The following is a 10,168-nucleotide window of genomic DNA, read 5'->3' as shown; positions in this document are numbered from 1 at the left end:
ACTTGGTCCTCTTTGTTATTTTCGCTTACTTGGGGAGTATGCCTACGAATTACTTTGTTTTTGTTGTTGTTATTGTTGGGAGAAGTAGGAAAGATCTATGGAAGAGGCTAAAAAGGTCTTAAAAAGAACGTTTTGCGTTGAGTTAAAAGATACAGGAGTTTTAGGATGGGATATTTATAGTTTATTTATTAGAATGAAAATGTAAAAAATAAATAATGTGCATGTTGAACAGCACAGAAAAGTTATTTCTGATAAAATGCAGCCTATTTATTTTGATTTTCGTTGGTGAAACAAGGTTCTATTTGACAGTAGATTTTAACACTTTTTAATTTGTTAAAAATTAGGAATATAATGTTTGCAACTTATGCATAAGAGGGAAATCTTGCATGCGTCTCGAGTAAGCTGGAAGCCGGACCATGCCTTGTTATTGTCTATTTATCTTTTTATTTACGTTCATTATTTTCTGTTCAGGTAATTTTTTTTATTTATTTACATTTTTACTTATTTTTTACATTCCTTTTAGTATTTATTTTACACTTTTTGCTTTTTTATGGTTTTTCAAAGATTTTCTTTATTTTACATCTTTTTGTATGTTTGTTTTTATTTTTCATTTTCTTTTGTTATGATTTAAATTTTTCCCTGTATTTTTTAATTATTTTTATTTATTTATTAATTGGTTTTATTTATTTTGATTGATTTATTAACTTGTTTTATTTATTTTTATTTAATTATCAAATTTTGTATACTTACTCATCTTTATGTATTATTTTAGGTTATTTAATTCTTGATTTTTTATCAATTTATTCATTTTTTTCTATTTTTAACTTCAATATATAGATTTATCTATTTTTATTTATTATAGAAATGCATTTATCATTTTTGTTTTTCAGTTTTTATTTCCTAAATTATTTGTTATATTTGTTTTAATATTTTCTCTATTTACTTTTAATAAAAGTATAATTTTTTACTTGTTTCATTTTGTTTAATTCTATTTTGTTCATTAAGTTTTATTTGTTTATTTATTCAGTAATTTAATTTTCTTGATTAAGTTTTATTTGTACAATCATTTATCTATAACTATAAATTATTTCTTTGTTATTATGTTAAATAATTATTTTTTATCTTTTAAATTCTGTCAATTTATCTATTTTCAGTTATTTTTAGATTTTAATTTCTTATCAAATTTATTTAGTAAATTATTTTCAGTTTTTTGCGTATTTTTTATTCCTTTGTTTGATTACTTTGAATTATTCTCTTTTTTAACTTTATTGTTTTTTGTTTCGTTTTTACGTCTTTTTATTTTTAATAGTTTTTTCTTTTAATTAATTAATTTATTTTAGTTGCTTATTTATTCATTTTTATTTGCTAATTAATTTCAATGGTTTAAAATTTTTATTTATTTATCTTTACATTACTATTTTTTATTTTTATTTGTTGAATTGTTTTTATTGTTATTTATTTGTTCATTTATTTTTATCCTCATATGTTTATATTTATTTTTGTTTATTATTTTTTAATCTTTGAATTTATTTTATACATTTTTGCTTTATATATATATATATATATATATATATATATATATATATATATATATACATATATATATATATATATATATATATATATTATATATATAATATATATATATACTATATATATATATATAAATTTCTTGATTTTCCATTTTTTAACTTTTATTTTTATTCATTTTAATTTTAGATATTTTTTTTAAACTTTCATTCGTTCATTCATTTACTTTACTATTTAATTCTTTATTTAATATACTATTTATTTATCTTCTTGTTCATTTATTTAATCTTACTTTGTATTTATTTACTGAGTTTCCGATTATCATTCACTTGGCAATTGCTGTAGTGTCCTCCATGTTCCATTCGTTATTTTAGCGAAAGTGGACAAAATTTTCCAGTTTAATTTACCATGTTGTGTGTTTAAATAATAAATAAAACATACTTACTCGTGGCAACCTTGCTAATTATTGATTATTCTTTTAATTATTCTTCCTGCCTGTGGGCTTAAGGGGGTTTGTAAGGCTGAGATTATTAAGGTAATGTAAGCCAAAGTCATCCATTCTCTTAGTCATTAACCAAATTTATATAATAATATATCTAATAATATCTATATATATATAATATATAAATATGATAAATATAATATATATATAATAGTATTATATATATATATATATATATATATCATATACTGTTTATATATATATATGATATTATTATATATATATATTATAGATATATCATATAAATTATATAAAATAAATAAGATATTATATACACCTATATGTAATTGTATTATATATGATAATAAATATACTATAATCATATATATATATATATATATATATATATATTATATATATTCAATAGAAGGATCCACAGTAATATCCTTGTTTATCAAGATAAAATATATTTATGGAAATATATACAAAGCTTATAGCTTTTGTCCATCCTCCTGTGGACTTGATCACTAAGTAAACTGAGACATAGTATTGGTGAAGAATTCCAAATAAACATAAACAAGCAGACAAAAAGAGAAAAATAAAAAATTTAACAAGGTTAAAAATGAGAACAAGTCATTGGGTCGTATTCCCTTCTATAAAATTTACTGTAGAGGAAGAAAGAAATTGTAATTTGAATTTTCTTGATGTAACTGTCCACAGAAATGATAGAAATTTCACCTTTTCAGTCTTTCGAAAATCAACTAATATTGCCTCTTTTGTTCATTACTACTCCAATCACCATCAAAATGTTAAATTCTCTGTTTTTTCTGGGATGTTCCTAAGGGCTTTACGTGTCTGTAGCCTGCAGTTATTGACGCTGAAATTAACTATTTATGATATTGCATTGAAACTTAAATACCCAAGGACTTTTGTAGATGTGGCATGGAAAAATAGCTAGAAAAACATTTTATTCAACTAATGACAAACTTGAATTTAGTAAGCATAACATTCTAAAATTACCTTATGATGAAAGGTTTTTAGATATTCCTAGAATTTTAAAGCTTTTTAACATAAATGTTGTTTTCAGTAATATTAATGTCAAGAGCTTAGTAATCAAAAATTCTCCTAAAGATCTTCCAGGCTGCATATATGAAATTCCTTGCAAAAAGTGTGATAAAGTCTATTACGGACAGACCGGTAAATCTCTTTCACAGCGTCTCAAGCAACATCAATATTCTGTGAGAACTGGGCAAATATCGAATGCATTATTTGTACATATGAGAGATTTAGACCATCCTATTAACTGGAGTCAAGCAAGAGCCTTAGTCCCATGTAATGACACAGTTAAAAGGAATATCATTGAATCTTGTTTTATCAAATCAAATAATAGAAATGTTCTAAATTTAAGTCTTGATTTATTTAAACTTGATGCTTTCATAATGAAAAAAGTTGTAGATAAATATAAGCAACAAAATTAATATATTCAGTTTTTACGTTTTGGACTGTAAAGATACTTTGTAATTTCGGTTAGGGTCAGAATCTGTTTAAGTTTGTGACCGTGTGATATCCGATAATCCTGGATTATCCCTTTTAATTTTTACCCTTTTGATAATTAACCATCTGGTATTCCTGATCTTGTTTGTACCTGAGGCCTTCCTCTCCAATTGTACTTTAGTAGCTCCTTGACGATGTCTGAATAAAGACGAAAGCGCTTGGATTTCTGACTATCATTTTCCCGTGGTATTCTCTTATTTTATGAAGTCACATGCATATACTGTGATTTTTTAAGCACACACACACACACACACATATATATAAACATATATATATATATATATATATATATATATATATATATATATATATATATATATATTTAATACAAAAATAACCTCACTGAAACTGGGTGGCATTAAGCAGAAATAATTATACAAAAAAAGTTACAATAGAAGATGAGTAGAGAGAAGTCCCCTTCTCGGACGTATCCTACTAAAAAAGGGAAGAAGACAGACACCAATTCATACATACATATGTTCTATAGCCACAGAAAGAAATTAAAATGGAGTAATGGCAAGGTTGATCATCAGGGCTTATAAGATTTGCAGTCCCGAATTCTTCTTGGATGAAGAGCAAAGGGATGAAGGCATATTCCCGAACTGTAACTGCATACCGACCCTTCTCTGAAAAAGCGGGACGCCATATCTTAAAAACTATCCATAGAATCTTCTTGATAATAATCTCATTGTGTTTCCCACACTCATGTACACTATTACTACTCCTTTAAACTAATCTAACCAAGGGGCATAGCAAAAAAAAAAAAAAAAAAAAAGAAACCGGGGCTGGGGCACTACTAGTCTATACCTCGGGAATCTGCTACCAGGTTTTGTCCTTTTTTGTCCTTTCCATGGTTTTTAATTGTCCCGAAAATGTCTTTGATGGGTGTTTTTTTTTTTTACATTTCCCTCTTTTCTGCTTATAGCACTTATTCATGTGTTTGATCAGTTAGCGAATATGTGCCAAGGAACCCATATTCAGAAAAGTTATAAACAATAAAACCTCCGAAGTATTGTAGACCTTCTTCTATAGATTCTCCCCAACCATTGGACTTTAGCCGGTGGTGCGTGTAATGTAATGTTTTTCCCCACAGGATCCCAGTTATATTGGTAAGCAATTTAACATTACTGATAGGCTGAAGTCCCGTTGAAAAGATTCATTATCATCATCACGGGGATAAGATAAACAATCAGGTGATACATCATTGCTTCTACAACGACCATTAGTGTTATCATTTGATTCCATAAGGGAGCAATTTCTTCCCTAGGAGATGTGGTGTAACCCAACGGTTAACGGATAGGCTAAAGATGACTTTTTTAGACCACGGGTTCTTAACAATGGGTATTCATACCCCTTGGGGGTATGAGAACCACATGCTGGGCTTATGGGACTTAATCTCTGGATATTTGTGTATATTTGATTTTAATGTGTCAATGTATACACGGGTACATTTTGTAAATAAATAACTATACAAAACTATAAATGCTTTGGATTTTTCTGTATGTTCTATTGTTAGCTATTCATACCTAAAGTATGTATTAAAGCCAGTGGTCTTCAACTTTTTAGAATGTCGTCCACCCTTAGTGGGGATTAAGTAGAAGCTGTCCACCGCCCACCCCGAAAAAGTCTCATTAAAAATCTCACGTTTTTAATATTTAAAATCTATGTTTCATATCTCATTTCTATGACTATGCAAACAGAAAAAAACAGTTTCTCTTATTTCTTATTTACTTTTACATATTCATCCATAAATTTACACACCTCATCTCAAACTAAGAGGCTCAAAATACACAAGATAACATGAAGCATGCCATTTAGACGCATTTACCTTCCCTAGTGTAAAATTGCAGACAATGTTTGTTATATTTGGTACGGTATCAAAAAATAAAACAAATAGTTATCCTTTAAAAAAAACAAAAAAAAATCAGTGGCTTGGCTGCTGTTGCACTTTGTCTGCTGTTAGGTTGAATCGAGGTGTCAGGCGATTTTCAAGTGCAACTCGCAGGAGAGGATCCAAGTGCAGGATTGCATTCCTTCTCTTTGTCTTCAAAACTAAACTAGAGAACCCTTGCTCACATAAATATGATGTTGGCATCTGTACAAATATGGCTATTGCCTGCTCAGCTAGATCCTTGTACTCTGGAATATCAAGCAGGGTAACCCAGAAATCCTTGGGATGGCTAAATGTCTTGAAAACTGCCTTTGTGAATAATCTGATTGAAGCTCCAAAAGAGCATCACAGTCCCTCGCGTGGTTGTACTATCGGGGTCTTGCGAGTAGGCGAGTGGGCAACCTCGATGTTACAATAGGTAAATATATATTTTTAGTATGTATTTCAAGAAATATAGGAGAGAGAGAAAGAGAGTCTCTTGTATGTATACAGACACGTGCAAGTGAGGATCTCGTCCACCCAGTAGTCCACCCCTAGACAGCTGTCCACCCCTCACTTAATCTTCGTCCACTATAAGGTGGACTCTCCACCTACCCAGGTTGAATAGCACTGTATTAAAAAACTAAGTATATTAAGTTATATTGTCAACAAAGAGGACTTAAGTAGACTCAAGCAAAGGGGGTGTGGAACCATATTGGGTAATTCGTCGGGGTCTGGAGCATGGGGGCACGTGGCATATTTTCCAAGGGGGCAAATTATATATATATATATATATATATATATATATATATATATATATATTATATATATATATATATATAGTAAATAAATATATTATATATAATATACATATACCTATACTAATATAATATAAATATAATATATATATATAAATATATATATATATATATATATATATATATAATAATATATATGTATATGTAAGTGTTTACATAATAAAAATATGGAATGTTACTCCATATATATAAAAGACTAAAAACTAAAGAGGTCAACCAGATTGCTTGCAGGAATGTGATCAGACCAGAGACGATAAAGTATGTAGGCTAAGTTGACATGCCGTCACCTGTAGTCATTCAATTGTTTATAAACTTTAGTCCAAGCTTCCTGCTTGAGACAAACACCGTGACCTATAGCTCAAGCGGCCTACGTGATTAGTAACTATGTCATCTGATTGTATGTTCGTATGTAACTATGTCATCTGATTGTATGTTCGTATGTTCGAGCTACTGTCTGCTTCCTTTATGACTGGTAACCGAGATGGTAGTAGAACAGAATAGAGTTAGCTATCGTCATTAGAAGACCTGTATCTCTTTACCTAAGCTTTATCATGTAGAGAGAATAGAATTAGCCATCATCATTGGCAGAAGCGATCAAGCTATCGTCATTAGAAGACTTGTACAATCATACCTGATCTTCACCATGTAAACTCAGAAGAATATATATATTTTTTATACTTCGTGTTTTCGACTAGAACCTCACCTCATCACCGAATCATCATGAGTTTAACACATCGTCGTCATAACCAAAGAAGATAATACCGACTTCGTAAGTGATCTACAAACCCCAAGACACTCCAATGAATATGGAAGTGCAATACCAACCGACTTAGCGTAAGATTATCGCAAGTCTAACATTACCTCATAGGGCGCCTTATTATACGAGGCAACAGCCCTAATATATATATATATATATATATATATATATATATATATATATATATATATATATATATATATATATATTATATGAAGTGGAATTGCGATGCCAATAATTTAAGTGAAGCAAGATGAAATAAAAAAATAAAGTTACACCGACTTTTTTCAATAGTTCCATAAAGTACTGTTCAACTTAACTCAAACATTTCTTGAAAAAATAACGCAGTTATATACTGCATACAAATCTTATACAATATAATAACACTACATTTGATCTACTTAAATGAAAGAATTTACTGTAGAATGGGAGGAAAACAAAGTGATGCAGTTAATGGTAATTTATTATTTTCAAGTTAGTCATTGTTCATTTGAAAAAGAACTGTAATATCTTGTGGTCACAGGATTTCAGGGGGGGGGCAAGGGGGGGCGGGGCAAGTGGCACCCCTTGCCCCTACGTGCGGGCGCCCATTGTCTGGAGTCATCGAAAGGTCAAGAACCCCTGTTCTAGAAAGTCTTGATTTGACCTTAAATTATGTATTGAATATTGAATGTTGTTTTCTACCTCGTCGAGCAATTTAGGCAAATCCTTGAAAGAGACGACCAAACCTTTCTGGAGAAGGTAGAATCCTCTTCTCTCCCACAGACCCTCTTATAAGGGAGGATGATACAGCATCAATCATGCTACCCAGTAGCTATTGAGGTTTGCCTTTCCAAGTTAACTTGTGGCTATGCTGTTGGGATTTGGCTAGTCTGCAAAGCAGGAATGAAAGATGAAAACGATGGTATAAGACGGTTTATAAAATCAAGGATGATAAAAAATAGATATATACTGATAAAATCTTATATGGGTAACTAGTACAAAAAATATTAACATTGAAATACTTAGATTATTTGTAAAATGTACAAGATAGAATCTTTTGTTAAATTCTGGTAAATTTAAGTCAACTATGATAAAATTCTGCGTGTAATACTATTAAAATTGTAAGATATTGTATACTTTCTCTAATAAAAGATTAAAAAAAGTTCAACCATATGCATTTTTTGTCAGTTTCTGGTCGTAAGGTACTCGAAAATTTAATCAGTTATTGATATGAAATGACTTGCAGTTTGCCAATGTTTGTCCTGAGATAAACCCTTCCTCCCAAAGTACTCCAGAGATGTGGAAAGCGTTTCGCCGCTGAGTCATCATCGTTGTTAATGGGGTCGTTTGGCGTTGTTTTAAAAGTTCGGGGGTGTGCTCGTTGCAAATTCGATGAACAGCCGCACACAGCTAGCACAGTATTTTGGCATTTTGTTGAATGACAGTCGTACCACTACGGTAAGACACAAGACAAATATTTTCCTGCTAATCACCAGTCCATTATTTGTAAAACGAATGAGAAGTCAGTTGTCCGACCAGGGATAAAGTTAAACAAGGCCCTGGAGGTCTATATACTCTTAAACGTCATAATCCTGGATGCACAGGTAGCGACCAGTATTCTTTGGATAATATGGTAGCGACAAAGGTGGATCTATAAGTAATAACTTCGCGTCAGGCATTTCTTTGGAAATTACAGTTTGCTATAGTATTTGGCTTGCTTATTAAGATTTTACCGTTATCTTTTGGGGGTCGACTGTAATTGAAACCCACCACAGGGACCAGTAACACGGCGAAATACATTTGTTGACGCCCCAATCCTTGGCTTTCGCATTCGGGGGACCGTTCCTTGCAGTACGAGATCATGCCTTTTGGCCTTACCAAACGCCCCATCTACGGTTTCAGCGCCTTGTAAGCTTTAATCATCCAGGTTTGGAAGGTGTTTATTGTTACCTTGATGATATAATAGTCACTGGACAGACTTGGGAAGAACATTTGAATAGGCTCAAGTGTTTGTTCCGTAGGTTAAAAGAGAGGCTGGATTAACCATAAATCTTAAAAAATCTGTCTTCTGTAAAGCTACTGTTACCTACTTGGGCCACATTGTTGGGGATGGTAATGTTCGACCAAAAACTGCCAATGTAGAAGCTGTTCTAGAGTACCCTGTTCCGACCAGAAAGTCCTTACAAAGATTCTTAGGATTAGCCTCATACTACAGGAGATTCTGTAAGAACTTTTCTTCAGTGCTGCCCCTTTTTTAACATCCCTAACCAGTCCCAAAGGGAAATTCATTTGGACTGAAGAATGTCAAGCTTCTTTTGAAGCCTTAAAGCTGTTTTTTTGAGATAAAACAACCCTGTTCTTAAATCCCCAGATTTTAACAAGCCTTTTATCCTTCAAATAGATGCTAGTGATGCAGGAGCTGGAGGGGTGCTACTCCAAGAGTCAGGACTGTATACTTCACCCAGTCAGCTACACCTCCACTAAGTTCAAGCATCACCAAAAGTCCTACAGTACCATTGAGAAGGAAGCACTTAGTTTGGTACTAGCCCTGCAAAAATATGAATGCTACTTACTAGGTGCTGCCGAGGTAACTAGTCTTCACAGACCACAACCCTTGACCTTCCTCGACAAGATGAAGTCCCACAACCAACGGCTACTACGCTGGTCCATCTATCTGCAGAAGTTCCCTCTGCAGATCCGCCACATCAGAGGAACCGAGAACATCATGGCAGATGCCTTATCGCGACGTGCCTCCTCAACATGATACCTCCTTCACCAGTCTACAGTATCGTCCGTCTTCGCCTTATTGGCCCTCTTTTTCTACGAGCCACTCTGTTGGGCTCCTCCTCTGGGGAGGTGTCACCCATCTGCCAGATTTGCATCTCAATTTTGTAAATAACTCTTAATTTTCATTTTTTGTGAAATGTACAGTTCATTCCTGTACCTGTTTTTAAGATCCCTGGTTGTATCTTTAGTTATCCCGTTTTCAGAGTGCTTTTGTTTTCCCCACCTTCTTTAAGTTTTCTTCGGACCACCTATTTCATGAATAGTTAGTCTCACCTGGTCCTCTACTGTGATAAGTGTCCTATTGGAGTAGCTGTCTTCTTATTCTTCAGTTTTTTGTAATGTATTAATGTTCTTTTATATAAATCTTGTGTGAACCTTAGTGAAACTGTTAACGTAACTTTTATTTAAAATTTAGTATATGAAGATTT

The sequence above is a fragment of the Macrobrachium nipponense genome, chromosome 7 (genome assembly GCF_015104395.2).
Source record: "Macrobrachium nipponense isolate FS-2020 chromosome 7, ASM1510439v2, whole genome shotgun sequence".
NCBI classification, from domain to species: Eukaryota; Metazoa; Arthropoda; class Malacostraca; order Decapoda; family Palaemonidae; genus Macrobrachium; species Macrobrachium nipponense.
The sequence above is the reverse complement of the archived record's forward strand: the minus strand, read 5'-3'. Positions refer to the sequence as shown.